This window comes from Panulirus ornatus, chromosome 61, assembly GCF_036320965.1.
Source record: "Panulirus ornatus isolate Po-2019 chromosome 61, ASM3632096v1, whole genome shotgun sequence".
In the NCBI taxonomy this organism is placed as follows: Eukaryota; Metazoa; Arthropoda; class Malacostraca; order Decapoda; family Palinuridae; genus Panulirus; species Panulirus ornatus.
In genome coordinates, this window is record NC_092284.1 from 5,945,116 (window position 1) to 5,963,859 (window position 18,744).

General features: G+C 40.6%; 1 long non-coding RNA gene across 1 annotated transcript in view; it reads right to left on the reverse strand.

Moving 5' to 3' along the window:
- Positions 1-11,022, reverse strand: part of LOC139767492 (uncharacterized) — a 36,049-nt gene extending 25,027 nt beyond the window's left edge. The window contains exon 1 of the long non-coding RNA XR_011717139.1: positions 101-11,022. This is a non-coding gene — a long non-coding RNA (uncharacterized lncRNA). The remainder of the gene's footprint in view (positions 1-100) is intronic.
- Positions 11,023-18,744: the final 7,722 nt, after the last annotated feature.

Here is an 18,744-nt window from a genome sequence, read left to right on the forward strand (position 1 = left end):
TTTCAACAGAGCATTATTCCAGTGCACTATAAATTCAAGTTACTGTACTGTATCATGAGTAACATATGAAATAGATATACATGGCAAGTACCATACTTACCAGCCTCCACCTGCAAGTGGTTGCAACATGGGCAGAAAGTCACATCTGGCAATGCTGTGTCAACATCAATGCACAGTCTTGTTGATAACCTCCTCACACTATAGAGTCCATCATTTTCCTATTTCCGCATGGAGTGCACCCTCAAAGTTTCAGGATTATAAAGTCAATAATAATAATATTCTATATCTCTGACACCTGTTCCCCTCCAAGAACTTCCGAGGGGCTGGTGGCTATGGCAAAAGTCTCCATAACTGGTGAACTCCAGTGCTGCTTCTTGGCCTTTAGTGCCTCACCTTTAACAGGCAACTGGCTGAGGGCAACTCTAGCTTAGTGTTTCTAGAGGCTCCTACCTTATGTTCCCACTGATTACTCCTACCTAATAAGTTTACCAAAAGTTCCTGCTTTATGTTCCAACTTACTACTTCTACCTAATGTTCCAGCCAAACATTCCTACCAGTTACTTCTACCTAATGTTCCTGCAATATTTCTATCCACTGCTTCTATCTATGGCTCCACCATTTTCTCAAAAGGCAGGGCTAGTGAATAGCACTCACTACATCTAGAGTTTAAAGAATGAGTTGTGAGAGTTGTTAAGTGTTATGTATGGCAAGAAGAGATTGTATGCTTGTGGACAGAATGTCAGCAGTTCAGTTGTGGATAATGGAGAAAGAAAAAACAGCTATCTGTGTCAAAGGACTGCTGGTTCACTACACAGTTATCACTAACTCTCCCAATCATAATCATAATAATAATAATAATAATAATAATAATAATAATAATAATAATAATAATGTTAGAGGTTTTCAAAAAAGAAGAGACACTGTCAGGAGAAGAGAGTGGTGATAGTAAGTGAGCTTGGAAAGGAGACTTGAATGAAGAAATACCAAAAGAGATTGAGTACAGGATAGCAAAACATGAGAGCAAATAAAGTGAGGGGAGTGAGTGAGCAGTAGGAGGTATCCAGGAAAGCAGTGAGGGCATGTACAAGAGATGCATCTGGCATGCAAAAGGTGGGAGGTAGGCAGATTAAAAGGGTAAAGAATGGTGGGATGAAGAAGTAAAGCTACCAGTGAAAGAGACAAGAGAGGCGTTTGTGCAGTACTTAAAGGAAAGAGCGCTTATAATTTGGAGATGTATAAGAGAAAGTGCCAGGTGGTCAAGAGGAAGTGGCAGTGGTTGATAAGGAGAGCAAATCAGAGTTAAGAGTGGATGTATTTGATATGTAATTGAGCATGGAAACAGAATGTTGTGCCTGAGGATTACATGAAAGCTATTATTATTCCTTTATTCCAAGGAAAAGGTGCTTAAGATGTAGGCAGTAATGGGAGTGACTGAATGTAGGATAAATGAGAAGCATGAGGGTTAAGGAAAGCTTGAGAAGTGTGAATCAGATTTTTGTGGTGAAAATGACTGTGGAATAGTATCTAACAAAAGGTAAGTTGTATGCAAATTTTATGGCTCTGGAGAAAGTGTATGAGTCAAACTGCTTCTTGGTATGAAAGCCTTCTAAAGAGTAGCATATGCATGTGTAAGAGTGGATGGAGATTTAAGAGAAAGTTTTGGTATATATGTGGGTGTGGGGCAGGATTATGTGATGTCACACTGGCTTTTTAACATACTTATGGATGGAGTGATAAGAGAGATGAAAACAAAACTTGGAAAGGAGGGTGCTGAGATGGAGTAAGGAAGCGAGTTATATTGGATAGTGACAAGCCTATTTGTGGATGAAATTGCGTTGTTTGCTGAGACAGAAGAGGCATTGATGTAAGTGTTAGTAGTTGAAGGTAAATGCAAGAAAAAGGTAAGCAGTAATGTCTGAAAGGAAACAGAGTGAAAGTAGAGATTTTGCAAAACACTATAAGGAAAAAAGTGCACTAAACTGTGTTACAGAGGGGGGGGGGGGGGGGGGGCACTGGAAGAGGTGAGAGAATTTAAGTATTTGGGAGCTATCTTGGGTAAGTTTGTGATATGGAAGGAAAGATACAGGAGAGATCATTACAGAGTACAAGAAACACTACAATAATGACAATAATGAAGGGTAGAGGTGTAAGTATGGAAGTGAACAAAGGATTAAGGAACAGCATAGTCCTTCCAACCTGACTTATGCTGCCAAAACATGGATGTGGAGTGAGTCCCAGAAGTCAAGAATCCAGGTTGTGGAAATAAGCTATTTGAGAGGAGCATGTGGTTTAACTGGATGGAATAAAAAAAGAAATGAAAGGGTGTATGAGATATGTGGTATACAAAGAAGTGCAAAGGGAAAGAATTGTGGATTGGTAGAGTGAGTGAAACATAATACTTTGAGGTGGTCTGGGTAGGTGGAAAGAATGGAAGATGAGGAGTTTACAAGGAGAAGGTATGATAGTATAATCAAAGGTGTTGGTGTGGGAGGAAGACCACCTGTGACATGGGGAAACAGAGTGGTGAGAGATAAATGGTGGAAGAATGTATGTATGTGAGAAAGGCATGTAAAGACAGGGATAAGTGGAGACTCTTTTACTGTGGCCACCCATCTGATGGGAGTTCCCGGAGAGAACAGTTGTCAGAGATAGAGATAGAAAAAAGACATGGGATACAGATGAGAGTGTACAGAAGAAAATATATGAGTTGGAAATAATGTGTTTAAGGACAATATGTGGGGTGAGGATGGTTAACTGAGAAAGTAATCACAGGGTGAGAGAGAGGTGTGGTAATGAGAAAAGTATTGCTGCACGAGCTGAAGAGGGTATGCTGAAATGGTTTCGACATATACAGAAATTGAGTGAGGAAAGGATGACAAAGAGGATATATATGTCAGAAGTGGAGGGGACAAGGAGAAGAAAGAGAAAAAAATTGAGTGTTCAAGGCCTGAACATGCAACAGGGTGAAAGGTATAAAAGAGATGGACTGAATTGGAGCAATGTGTCATCAATGGACTGAGCCAGGGCAAATAAGCAGCTGGGAAAACTACAAAAAAGTCTATGGGTGGGAGGATGTGGTGTAGGTGCATTAAACATGATACGTTGAGATTGATGTGAGTGAATTTGAGGCCCTTCCTTCATTTGCTCTTGGTAACAACTTCACTAATGCAGGAAATGGCAAAGCATGAAAAACAATTTATATCTATTTTCATTCATATTAACTATACTTTGTCGCTGTCTCCCGCATTAGCGAGGTAGCGCAAGGAAACAGACAAGAGAATGGCTGAACCCACCTACATACACATGTATATACATGCACATCCACACATGCACATACACATACCTATACATTTCAACTTATACATATATATATATATACACATCTATTTCATTTATCATAATTTGTCACTGTCTCCCGCATTAGCAAGGTAGCAGAAGGAAGCAGACGAAAGAATGGCCCAACCCACCAACATAAATGTATACACATACACGTCCACACACGCACATACACATACCTATACATTTCAACACACACATACAGATACATACACAGACATATACATACATACATATGTATATAATTCATACTTGCTACATACATATGTACATAATTCATACTTGCTGTCCTTATTCATTCCTATCGCCACCCTGCTACACATGAAATGACAACCCGCTCTCCCCACATGCATGCGACGTAGTGCTAGGAAAAGACAACAAAGGCCACATTCGTTCACACTCAGTCTCTAGCTGTCATGTATAATGCACCAAAACCACAGCTCCCTTTCCACATCCAGGCCCCACAAAACTTTCCATGGTTTACCCCAGATGCTTCACATGCCCTGGTTCAATCCATTGACAGCACGTCAACCCTGGTATACCACATCACCCTTCTGCATGTTCAGGCCCCTATCGCTCAAAATCTTTTTCACTCCATCCTTCCACCTCCAATTTGATCTCCCACTTCACCTCATTCCCTCTACCTCTGACACATATATCCTCTTTGTCAATATTTCCTCACTCATTCTCTCCATGTGACCAAACCATTCCAATACACCCACTTCTGCTGTCTCAACCACACTTTTTTTATTACCACACATCTCTATTACCCTTTCATTACTCACTCGATCAAACCACCTCACACCACATATTGTCCTCAAACATCTCATTTCCAACACATCCACCCTCCTCCTCACAACTCTATCTACAGCCCACGCTTCGCAACCATATAACATTGTTGGAACCACTTTCCTTCAACATACCCATTTTTGCTTTCCGAGATAATGTTCTTGCCTTCCACACATTTTTCAATGCTCCTAGAGCTTTCACCCCCTCCCCATCCTGTGACTCACTTCCGCTTCCAAGGTTCCATCCGCTAACAAATCCACTCCCAGATATCTAAAACACTTTACTTCCTCCAGTTTTTCTCCATTTAAACTTACCTCCCAATTGACTTGTCCCTTAACCCTACTGTAACTTAATAACCTTGCTCTTATTCACATTTACTCTCAACTCTCTTCTTTCACCCACTTTACCAAACTCAGTCACCAGCTTCTGCAGTTTCTCACCCGAATCAGCCACCAGCACTGTATCATCAGCGAACAACTGACTCACTTCCCAAGCCCTCTCATCCACAACAGACTATATACTTGCCTCTTTCTCCAAAACTCTTGCATTCACCTCCCTATCAACCCCATCCGTAAACTAATTAAACTACCATGGAGACATCACACACCCCTGCCGCAAACCGACATTCTTTGAGAACCAATCACTTTCCTCTCTTCCTACTTGTATACATGCCTTACATCCTCAATAAAAACTTTTCACTGCTTCTAAAAACTTGCCTCCCACACCACATACTCTTAGTACCTACCACAGAGCATCACTATCAACTCTATCATATGCCTTCTCCAGATCCATAAATGCTACATACAAATCCATTTGTTTTTCTAAGTATTTCTCACATACATTCTTCAAATCAAACACCTGACCCACACATCCTCTACCACTTCTGAAACCACACTGCTCTTTCCCAATCTGATGTTCTGTACATGCCTTCGCCCTCTCAATCAATACCCTCTCTATAACTTCCCAGGAATACTCAACAAACTTATACCGCTGTAATTTCAACACTCACCTTTATCCCCTTTGCCTTTGTACAAAGGCACTATGCATGCATTCTGCCAATCCTCAGGCAATTCATCACGAGCCATACATACACTGAATATCATCACCAACCAGTCAACAACACAGTCACCCCCTTTTTATTAAATTCCACTGCAATACTATCCAAACCTGCCATCTTGCCAGCTTTCATCTTCCGCAAAGCTTTCACTACCTCTTTTCCGTTTACCAAATCATTCTCCTTGACCCTCTCACTTCGCACACCACCTCAACCAAAACACCCTATACTTGCCACTCTATTATCTAACACATTCAACAAACCTTCAAAATACTCACTCCATCTCCTCACATCACCACTACTTGTTATTACCTCCCCATCATCCCCCTTCACTGATGTTCCCATTTGTTCTCTTGTCATACGCACTTTATTTACCTCCTTCCAAAACATCTTTTTATTCTACTTAAATTTTAATGATACTCGCTCATCCCAACTTTCGTTTGCCCTCTTTTTCACCTCTTGCACCTTTCTCTTGACCTCCTGCCTCTTTCTTTTATACATCTGCCAGTCATTTTCACTATTTTCCTGCAAAAATCATCCAAATGCCTCCCTCTTCTATTTCACTAATAATCTTAGTTCTTCAGCCCACTACTCACTACCATTTCTAATCTGCCCACCTCCAATGCTTCTCATGCCACAAGCATCTTTTGCGCAAGCCATCACTGCTTCCCTAAATTCATCCCATTCCTCCCCTACTCCCCTTACATCCTTTGCTCTCACCTTTTTCCATTCTGCACTCAGTCTCTCCTGGTACTTCCTGGTACAAGTCTCCTTCCCAAGCTCACTTACTCTCATCCCTTTCACCCCAACGTTCTCTCTTCTTTTCTAAAAACCTCTATAAATCTCCACCTTTGCCTCTATAAGATAATGATCAGACATCCCTTCAGTCGCACCTCTCAGCACATTAACATCCAAAAGTCTCTTTTTCATGCATGCACCTATCAATTAACACATAATCCAATAATGCTCTCTAGCCATCTCTTCTACTTACATATGTATACTTATGTATATCTTTTTTTTTAAACCAGATATTCCCAATCATCAGTCCTTTTTCGGCACACAAATCTACAAGCTCTTCACCATTTCCATTTACAACACTGAACACCCCATGTACAACAATCATTCCCTCAACTGCCACATTACTCATCTTTGCATTCAAATCACCCATCACTATAACCCGGTCTCATGCATCAAAACTGCTAACACACTCACTCAGCTGCTCCCAAAACACTTGCCTCTCATGATCTTTCTTTTCATGCCCAGGTGCATAGGCCCCAATAATCACCCATCTCTCTCCATCCACTTTCAGTTTTACCCATATCAATCTAGAGTTTACTTTCTTACACTCTATCACATACTCCCAGACTCCTGTTTCAGTAGTGCTACTCCTTCCTTTGCTCTTGTCCTCTCACCAACCCCTGACTTTACTCCCAAAACATTCCCAAACCACTCTTCCTCTTTACCCTTGAGCTTCATTTCACTCAGAGCCAAAACATCCAGGTTCCTTTCCTCAAACATAGTACCTATCTCTCCTTTTTTCTCATCTTGGTTACATCCTCACACATTTAGACACCCCAATCTGAGCCTCTGAGGAGGATGAGCACATCCCGCATGACTCCTTCTTCTGTTTCCCCTTTTAGAAAGTTAAAATACAAGGAGGGGAGGGTTTCTAGCCCCCGCTCCCGTCCCCTTCAGTCGCCTTCTACGACACACGGAAATGTGTGGGAAGTATTCTTTCTCCACAATCCCAAGGGATAAAAACTATAACAGCAATATTTTCTAAAATTAAATTCTCTCAAATCATCTCTTATAGTCTTCATACCTCACATAGAAGTCTATTTTGCACACATTAACAACCACTATATCTAACAGTTTCCTAACCATTCATATATGTATTTTTCACCTCTTGTTCAATTCTTTCCTGTGTTAGGGCTCATTCAACTCTTTCCTATGTTAAGGCTTGGGAGTTTTCTAGTTTCCAGCTGCCATGCCAAAAAAAAGCAGCTTTGATAATATAAACTGATCCTTGTGCAGCCTCACTCTGCATTGCTATTGTCAACGGCCATCTTTGGGGTGTTCTCCAAATACCTGAGATTTTTATAAATTGCTAAAGCGAGTTAATCCTGTAATCACTATCATCGCAAGTGTTAGCATGTCATATGGCTTCTTTAGTATAATCATAAATTAGTTTCTCATTCTTTATTTCTTTTCTTTTTACCAGCAATTTGATATCTTGTAATCTTTGCCCATTTAGCTTGGTGTAAACAAATGACTTGTAATTAGTAGCTCACTGACAATTGCTATTTTTCCATTCATTAAATTCACATTATTACTTCTCTCAGGACCAAATTCAATAAAGATATATCTAACTCAAGACCACATTTAATGAATATATCTCTATCTCCAGTGGAACTTTGTTAAATTTCTCATGGTGAGACAGAATAAGAATGTCGATTGTTTAAAGCTAAAACAGCTAGAATGTGCCATATTTCTCAAGACCAAAACTTATATGAATGCCATGACAATAAACCAGTACCAGCTGAAGTTTTATATATTTCTCATCACTTATACTGCTCATATCCCTAAGGGACACCCTACATATTTCTCAGAGCAAAACTTAAGAAACAGGTTGTCTCAAAAGCAGACTTGTAATGGTTGGCTTTTGTCATGTCTTACAAAACAAAACTGTATGAGAATGAACTCATGAAGGATCTAGTACACTTGTACCAGATAGTATGTCTCATTTCAAAGGATTAAATTTGATGTAAATGTTTCTTGAGATCTACACCAGCAAGTTTGTCATATTTCTCTGAATCAAATTCAAGGATTTCTTTGAAATACATATCCACCACACAAAATTTGCCACAGTTCTCAGGACTACATTCATCATTTTTTTTCTCAGTAAACCTTCAATGCCTAAAGTTTGCCACATTTTCCAGGAAAAATCTCAACAAAAGTGTACCTAGATTGGGCCTGCACCAGTCATTGTTTTCCTTTAAAAATACCTGTGTGACTGAATGTGTCTGTCCTTTGCTGCTTGAGTTTTTTAATCAGTATCTATTAATTTGCTTAGTGACGATAATATCATAAATTGGATGGAAAGCTACCTCTTGCATGAATCATTTGTCATTTCAGATGACAAAGCTTCTTTTCCAAGGAGAAAAGTTCAATTGCAACAGAGGCTTCTGTGCAAGAAATGGGTTAATCTTACACCACCTGGGGCATAGTGAAATCTAGATGCCCTGAATGCTGTCAGAGTCTTCCTAAAGTCAATTAAATATCAACTATTCAAAACTCTTGAATAGTTACACAAGATTCAGTTAGCTCATGATTATTTACAATTTGAATCTTTGCATCTGGATTGTCCACCAGAGTATGTATGTATAGTGTTCGATCAGTTAGATAAGGCAGGTACCATCACATGCCTTTCTGTAACCCAATTCATGTGTCAACTAGCTATGGATCTGCCGTACCTACACTACACATTGACATCAGAGAGAGATGCTGTATTATGCCTCCTTATAGCTTATTCATAAGATGACTATGCTTCATTCCAGCAGTTATGCATGCTATTAAAGGTCTTCCTGCTAACTTTCCACAGCATCAACTAGTAATGGCATTCAGCATCTGTTATCTAAGTGTAAAAGGTCCTAATAAAAGCCTTCTTGTGTTCCATGTACAACATACACTAGCCATGGCTAGCAGTTAGAAATCATACTCTCTTCTTGTATGATGGGTGCAGTCAAATGTCTTTATGCACTCTCTTCAGTGTATCACTCGGCATTTGTCACATGCAACCCTTTAATAAACTCATTATTTCGACAAAGCAGGATTTGTTAATTCATATTTGCATTGCATAAGTATTAATTTATTACAAAAATAACATCATCTGCAACTTCCCCATCATATAAGTATATGTGGTTCACCTGCTCCATATCACTTCCTCTTTTATTGCTATGTAAAAGGCTGTTTTTTTGTACTGAATCTGTAATAACTGTGTCTAGTTAACTATACCTGTAACTTTCAGACATGTACAGGTATGCAGTGGACCTTTATTTCTGGGGTCCAGGTGAGATTCCAATCTATATAAGCAGGTATAAAAAAGTAATAAATAGTGTGGTGAATCCTCCGAATACTTTCTTCACACATTGCTCACTTATTTCTGTTGCAATGAGATGCACATAAGGTTCTTCTTTTCAAGGAATTGCTTACTATATCAAATTCAGGCTATTTATTATTTATGTGGATCAGCAATGCTTCATGTTAATGTGGTTCTTTTGAATTACTTTACATTCATCACCTTCAAAATTTTCAGAACCATATGAAGATTTGTATGGCCACTCTTCCTACAAACTTTACTTACTTATCTTTTCACATGTATAAATACATATGAGCTATGACTAAGCTCTTCCTGTGAATCATTTCCTATTATCCTCACACTTAAACATCTTTTTATGTATACAAAGAAGCTTATGCATGAATAGTCTCCCACAGTTATCACATTCAGGATTCTGCTTTAAAAGAAACACAGTTCATGAAAAAATAAGGCAGTCATCCTGACTAAACAGAGCCCCAAATTTGTCACTCAAACTTTTCCTCAAATGTGCTTATACTGACTTTATATCAAAAGTGTCTCCCTGAGTTTGTTAAGTCAACAGCTCCAACATGGTCAGATGTCTTCATCAAAAGCTCTGAATGAAATCATGGGCAGGGGAGAGAAAAAGTATGATGTTAAACTTAAAGTGAAAAAAAATTGGAGAAAAAAAGTCATACGGTGGATGTAAATAAATGATGCTAAGTCTAGCCAAAAATTTGTATAATTCTTTTGTTGTTTTTGAGATGGTACAGGCAAGTGAATGCCCTAATCATGGTCATCTCATATCGGATATAAGTATATTTTTTCACTATTGTTCACTGTATCTCACAATAGCAAGGTAACACCATGAACAGCTAAGGAACAGCCTGATTCACTTACAACCAATCTCTAGTTGTTATGTATAATGCAATGAAACAAGAGACCCCTATCCACAACCAGGTCTCCCAGACCATTTCAAGGTTTTCCTCTGGCCACTTCATACAATTTGGTTCATCCCACTGACAGCAAGTTGTCCACTTTACACCACATCACTCTAATTCCCTTTATTTGCCTATCCATGCCTCACATCCTCCTGCACGTTCACGCCCGATTTGCCCAAAAGCTCTTTCGCTCCATCCTTCCACCTCCTCCTTGGTATCCTTCTTTTCCATATTCCTTTCACTACCAACGCATGTATTCTCTTAATCATCCTTTACCCATCTATGTTCTCCTTGTGTCCAAACTTTTTCAGCTCACTCACACATACTCCTCTTACTTTCTTTTCTTTCTTTCATACTATTCGCCATTTCCCGCGTCAGCGAGGTAGCGTTAAGAACAGAGGACTGGGCCTCTGAGGAAACATCCTCATCCAGCCCCCTTCTCTGTTCCTTCCTTTGAAAAAAAAAAAAAAAAAAAAAAAAAATCAACCCTCCTTACACCACATATTGTTCTCAAACATTTAATTTCCAACACATCATTCATCCTCTTCTTTCTGTTCCTTGACATCAATGGCCCATTCTTAGTATCCATTCAGCACCATCAGGACTAATATACCTGCAAACATGACCATCTTTGTCCTCACATATAATGACCTCTCTTTTCTTGCACTTCTCAATGTACCCAGGACCTTTATCCCCAACCTAACCTTAAGCTCCCACAGTTCTATTTGTTGCCACATCCACTCCCAGCTATCAAAAACACTCCATTACCTACACATAATCCACAACTTTCAGTTCTTCATCATGTAAACTAATGGTATAGTGTGCTTTTTTTCTACCTCCTTCAAAAGCCAGTGTCTCTCTCTGTACTTGTATTTACTTTCAGGAGCCTCCTTCTACATACACCACTGAAAAGACCAAAAAGATTTACGTAAATATAGAACATCATCTGCATAAAGCAAATGTGGCAACTTCCATTCTGTTTCTGCAAGATTAAGTATTACATCACAGTCACATACACCTTATTCTCATTTGATGTAAAACATTTCCATGTAAAACATTTGATAACCACGGTAATATTATGCATCATTAATGCATTCCAACATTTATCTCAAAGTACTCACTCATGCTAACCATTACTCTCACACTCCACTACAAAAGTACTTAACAGCATTCAGAACTCTTCCATGCACAACACAGAGTCAAACCTGATCGACACATCCTCTACCACTTATGAAACCACACTGCTCTTCCCCAATCTGATGTTCTGTACATGCCTTCACCCTCTTAATCAATACCCTCAATCAATACATATATTAACATATATGTATATTATCATTATATAGGGAGCAGGAGGATGGAAATCCTCCCCTCCCATTTATAATTTTCCAAAAGAAGGAACGGAGAGGTGGGCCAAGTGAGGATATACCCTCTAAGGCTCACTCCTCTGTTCTTGGTGTGGGAGGAAAGTTGCTAGAAGCAGTGAAAAGTTCTTACCAAGGATGTAAGGCATGTGTATGAGTAGGAGGAGAGGAAAGTGATTGGTTCCCAGTGGATGTCGGTTTGCAGCACGGGTGCGTGATGTCTCCATGGTTGTTTAATTTGTTTATGGATGAGGTGGTTAGGAAGGTGAATGCAAGCGTTTTGGAGAGAGGGGCAAGTATGCAGTCTGTTGTGGATGAGAGGGCTTGGGAAGTGAGTCAGTTGTTGCTCGCTGATGATACAGTGCTGGTGGCTGATTTGGGTAAGAAACTACAGAAGTTGGTGACTGAGTTTGGTGAAGTGTGTGAAAGAAGAAAGTTGACAGTAAATGTGAATAAGAGCAAGGCTATTAGGTTCAGTAGGGTTGAGGGACAAGTTAGCTATGAGGTATGTTTGACTGGAGAAAAACTGGAGGAAGCGAAGTGTTTTAGATATCTGGGAGTGGATGTAGCAGTGGATGGAACCATGGAAGCGGAAGTGAGTCAGAGGGTGGGGAGGGGGGTAAAGTTCTGAGAGCGGAAAGCAAAAATGGGTATGTTGAAGGAATTGTGGTTCCAACACTGTTATATGGTTGTGAGGCATGAACTACGGATAGGGTTGTGAGGAGGGTGGATGCATTGGAAATTAAATGTTTGAGGATAATATGTGGTGTGAGGTAGTCTGATCGAGTAAGTAATGGTCGGGTAAGAGAGATGTATGGTAATAAAAAGAGTGTGGTTGAGAGAACAGAAGAGAGCAGAATAGAGTGTTTTGAAATGATTTGGACACGTGGAGAGAATGAGTGAGGAAAGATTGACAAAGAAGATATAAGTGTCAGAGGTGGAAGGAACAAAGAAAAGTGGGAGACCAAATTGGAGGTGGAAGGAAGCAGTGAAAAAGATTCTGAGTGATTGGGTGCCTGAACATACAGGAAGAAGAAAGGTGTGTAAGGAAAAGAGTGAATTGGAACGATTGTGGTATACCGGGGTCGATGTGCTGTCAATGGATTGAATCAGGGCATGTGAAGCGTCTGGGGTAAACCATGGAAAGGTCTGTGGGGCCTTTATGTGGAGAGGGAGCTGTGGTTTCACTGTATTACAAAAAAGCTAGAGACTGAGTGTGAATGAATGTGGCCTTTTTCAGTTGTTTCTTTGGGCTACCTCGGTGATGCAGGAAACAATGATTATGTATAATAATAATGATAATAATAATAATAATGATAATAATAACAATATTACTATTATTATTCATTCATCATCATGCATTATAATTAATCACCCATCCACTCAAGTACACATATATGTATATAAATGCCCACATACGCACATATACATGCATATATTTATGAACATATGAATGCAAATACATACACATACACAAACATTACACACATACACATGTACATATTCATACTTGCTTGCCTTCCTCTGTTCCTGGTGCTACCCTGCTCCACAAGAAACAGGAACACTACCCTCTGCTTCAATGAGATAGCACCACGAAAACAGACAAATAAGACCACATTTGTTCACACTCAGTCTCTAACCACAGCTCCCTATCTACTTCCAAGCCTCACAGACCTTTCCATGGTTTACCCCAGATGCTTCATATGCCCTGGTTCAATCCACTGACAGCAAGTCGACCCCGGTATACGACATTGTTCCAATTCACTATTCCTTGCATGTGTCTCATCCTCCTGTATTTTCAGGCCCTGATTGCTCAAAATCTTTTTCACTCCATCCTTCTGGTTCCAATTTAGCCTCCTGCTTCTCCTTATTCCCTCCACCTCTGACACATATATATACTCTTTGTCAATCTCTCCTCACTCATTCTCTCCATATATCCAAACCATTTCAACACACTCTCTTCTGCTCTCTCAACCACACTCTTTCTATCATCTCCACACATCTCTCCTATCCTTCCTTTACTTCCTTGATCAAACCACCTCACACCAAATATTGTCCTCCTCCATACAAACCTATCTAAAGTCCATGCATTGCAACCATATAACACTGTTGGAACTACTATTTCTTCAAACATACCCATCTTTACTCTCAGAGATAACGTTCTCTCTTTCCACACAATCTTCATCACTCCCAGAACCTTCGCCCCCTCCCCCACCCTGTGGCTCACTTCCACTTCCATGGTTTCATTTGCTACTAGGTCCACTCCCAGTTATCTAAAACACTTCACCTCCAATTTTTCTCCATTCAAACTTACATCCCAATTAACTTGTTCCTCAACCCTACTGAACCTAATAACCTTGCTCTTATTCACATTTACTCTCAACTTTCTCCTTTCACACACTTCTCCAAATTCAGTCACCAACTTCTGCAGTTTCTCTCTTGAATCAGCCACCAGTGCTGCATCATCAGTGAACAGCAACTAACTCACTTCCCAGGCCCTCTCAATCCCAAACAGACTGCATACTCGCCTTTCCCTCCAAAACTCTTGCATTTACCTCCATAACCACCCCATCCATAAGCAAATAAAACAATCATGGAGACATCATACACCCCTGCCACAGACCAGCCTTCACTACGAACCAGTCACTCTCCCCTTCTTACTTGTACACATGCCTTGCATCCTTGATAAAAACTTTTCACTGCTTCTAGCAGCTTACCTCCCACACCATATACTCTTAAGACCTTTCACAAAGCATTTTCTCTCTCTATTATCTCTCTCTACATATATATTTATTTGTTCATTAATCATACTTTGTTGCTGTCTCCCACATTAGCAAGGTAGCGCAAGGAAACAGACGAAAGAATGGCCCAACCCATCCACATACACATGTACGCCCACATAAACCCCCACACACGCACATATACATACCTATACATTTCAACATATACATACACATACATATGCAAACAAATACATATACATATATATACAGACATATATATGCCTCAATCGCTCAAAATCTTTTTCACTCCATCCTTCCACCTCCAATTTGGTCTCCCATTTCTCGTTCCCTCCACCTGTGATACATATATCCTCTCTGTCAATCTTTCCTCACTCATTCTCTCCATGTGTCCAAACCACTTCAACACACCCTCTTCTGCTCTGTCAACCCCACTCTTTTTATTACCACACATCTCTCTTACCCTTCCACTACTCAATCGATCAAACCACCTCCCACCACATATTGTCCTCAAACACTCCATTTCCAACACATCCACCCTCCTCCGCACAACCCTATCTATAGCTCATGCCCAGCAACCATAAAACATTGTCGGAACCACTATTCCTTCAAACATACCCATTTTTGCTCTCTGAGATAATGTTCTCGCCTTCCACACATTCTTCGTCACTTCCAGAACCTTTGCCCCTTCCCCTACCCTGTGACTCACTTCCACTTCCATGGTTCCACCCACTCCTAAATCAACTCCCCGCTCCCGCCCCCTTTTGACGCCTTCTGCGACACACAGGGAATACATGGGAAGTAATCTTTCTCCCCTATCCCCTGGTGTATAAATATATATATATATATATATATATATATATATATATATATATATATATATATATATATATATATATATATATATATATATATTTCACCTCTTGCAACTTTCTCTTCACCTCCTGTCTCTTTCTTTTATACATCTCCCACTCAATTGCATTTTTTCCCTGCAAAAATCCTCCAAATGCCTCTCTCTTCTCTTTCACTAACACTCTTACTTCTTCATCCCACCACTCACTACCCTTTCTAATCAACCCACCTCCCACTCTTCTCATGCCACAAGCATCTTTTGCGCAATCCATCACTGATTTCCTAAATACATCCCATTCCTCCCCCACTCCCCTTACTTCCATTGTTCTCACCTTTTTCCATTCTGTACTCAGTCTCTCCTGGTACTTCCTCACACAAGTCTCCTTCCCAAGCTCACTTACTCTAACCACCCTCTTCTTTTCTGAAAACCCATACAAATCTTCACCTTAGCCTCCACAAGATAATGATCAGACATCCCTCCAGTTGCAAATGAGAGTTGGGGTGAGAGAGTATCATTAAATTTTAGGGAGAATAAAAAGATGTTCTGGAAGGAGGTAAATAAAGTGCGTAAGACAAGGGAGCAAATGGGAACTTCAGTGAAGGGTGCAAATGGGGAGGTGATAACAAGTAGTGGTGATGTGAGAAGGAGATGGAGTGAGTATTTTGAAGGTTTGTTGAATGTGTTTGATGATAGAGTGGCAGATATAGGGTGTTTTGGTCGAGGTGGTGTGCAAAGTGAGAGGGTTAGGGAAAATGATTTGGTAAACAGAGAAGAGGTAGTAAAAGCTTTGCGGAAGATGAAAGCCGGCAAGACAGCAGGTTTGGATGGTATTGCAGTGGAATTTATTAAAAAAGGGGGTGACTGTATTGTTGACTGGTTGGTAAGGTTATTTAATGTATGTATGACTCATGGTGAGGTGCCTGAGGATTGGCGGAATGCGTGCATAGTGCCATTGTACAAAGGCAAAGGGGATAAGAGTGAGTGCTCAAATTACAGAGGTATAAGTTTGTTGAGTATTCCTGGTAAATTATATGGGAGGGTATTGATTGAGAGGGTGAAGGCATGTACAGAGCATCAGATTGGGGAAGAGCAGTGTGGTTTCAGAAGTGGTAGAGGATGTGTGGATCAGGTGTTTGCTTTGAAGAATGTATGTGAGAAATACTTAGAAAAGCAAAGGGATTTGTATGTAGCATTTATGGATCTGGAGAAGGCATATGATAGAGTTGATAGAGATGCTCTGTGGAAGGTATTAAGAATATATGGTGTGGGAGGCAAGTTGTTAGAAGCAGTGAAAAGTTTTTATCGAGGATGTAAGGCATGTGTACGTGTAGGAAGAGAGGAAAGTGATTGGTTCTCAGTGAATGTAGGTTTGCGGCAGGGGTGTGTGATGTCTCCATGGTTGTTTAATTTGTTTATGGATGGGGTTGTTAGGGAGGTGAATGTAAGAGTTTTGGAAAGAGGGGCAAGTATGAAGTCTGTTGGGGATGAGAGAGCTTGGGAAGTGAGTCAGTTGTTGTTCGCTGATGATACAGCGCTGGTGGCTGATTCATGTGAGAAACTGCAGAAGCTGGTGACTGAGTTTGGTAAAGTGTGTGGAAGAAGAAAGTTAAGAGTAAATGTGAATAAGAGCAAGGTTATTAGGTACAGTAGGGTTGAGGGTCAAGTAAATTGGGAGGTGAGTTTGAATGGAGAAAAACTGGAGGAAGTGAAGTGTTTTAGATATCTGGGAGTGGATCTGGCAGCGGATGGAACCATGGAAGCGGAAGTGGATCATAGGGTGGGGGAGGGGGCGAAAATTCTGGGAGCCTTGAAGAATGTGTGGAAGTCGAGAACATTATCTCGGAAAGCAAAAATGTGTATGTTTGAAGGAATAGTGGTTCCAACAATGTTGTATGGTTGCGAGGCGTGGGCTATGGATAGAGTTGTGCGCAGGAGGATGGATATGCTGGAAATGAGATGTCTGAGGACAATGTGTGGTGTGAGGTGGTTTGATCGAGTAAGTAACATAAGGGTAAGAGAGATGTGTGGAAATAAAAAGAGCGTGGTTGAGAGAGCAGAAGAGGGTGTTTTGAAATGGTTTGGGCACATGGAGAGAATGAGTGAGGAAAGATTGACCAAGAGGATATATGTGTCGGAGGTGGAGGGAACGAGGAGAAGAGGGAGACCAAATTGGAGGTGGAAAGATGGAGTGAAAAAGATTTTGTGTGATCAGGGCCTGAACATGAAGGAGGGTGAAAGGAGGGCAAGGAATAGAGTGAATTGGAGCGATGTGGTATACCGGGGTTGACGTGCTGTCAGTGGATTGAATCAAGGCATGTGAAGCGTCTGGGGTAAACCATGGAAAGCTGTGTAGGTATGTATATTTGCGTGTGTGGACGTATGTATATACATGTGTATGGGGGTGGGTTGGGCCATTTCTTTCGTCTGTTTCCTTGTGCTACCTCGCAAACGCGGGAGACAGCGGCAAAAAAAAAAAAAAAAAAAAAAAATATGTATATTATCCCTGGGGACAGGGGAGAAAGAATACTTCCCACGTATTCCCTGCATGTCGTAGAAGGCGACTAAAAGGGAAGGGAGCGGGGGGGCTGGAAATCCTCCCCTCTCATTTTTTTCTTAATTTTCCAAATGAAGGAACAGAGAAGGGGGCCAGGTGAAGATATTCCCTCAATGGCCCAGTCCTCTGTTCTTAACGCTACCTCGCTAATGCGAGAAATGGCAAATAGTATGAAAAAAAAGAATGTGTGGAAGTCGAGAACATTATCTCGGAAAGCAAAAATGGGTATGTTTGAAGGAATAGTGGTTCCAACAATGTTGTATGGTTGCGAGGCGTGGACTATGGATAGAGTTGTGCGCAGGAGGATGGATGTGCTGGAAATGAGATGTTTGAGGACAATGTGTGGTGTGAGGTGGTTTGATCGAGTAAGTAACGTAAGGGTAAGAGAGATGTGTGGAAATAAAAAGAGCATGGTTGAGAGAGCAGAAGAGGGTGTTTTGAAATGGTTTGGTCACATGGAGAGAATGAGTGAGGAAAGATTGACCAAGAGGATATATGTGTCGGAGGTGGAGGGAACGAGGAGAAGAGGGAGACCAAATTGGAGGTGGAAAGATGGAGTGAAAAAGATTTTGTGTGATCGGGGCCTGAACATGCAGGAGGGTGAAAGGAGGGCAAGGAATAGAGTGAATTGGAGCGATGTGGTATACCGGGGTTGACGTGCTGTCAGTGGATTGAATCAAGGCATGTGAAGCGTCTGGGGTAAACCATGGAAAGCTGTGTAGGTATGTATATTTTCGTGTGTGGACGTATGTATATACATGTGTATGGGGGTGGGTTGGGCCATTTCTTTCGTCTGTTTCCTTGCGCTACCTCGCAAACGCGGGAGACAGAAAAAAAAAAAAAAAAAAAAAATATATATATATATATATATATATATATATATATATATATATATATATATATATATATATATATATATATATATATATATATTTTCTTTTTCTTTCAAACTATTCGCCATTTCCCGCATTAGCGAGGTGATGTTAAGAACAGAGGACTGGGCCTTCGAGGGTATACCCTCACCTGGCCCAATTCTCTGT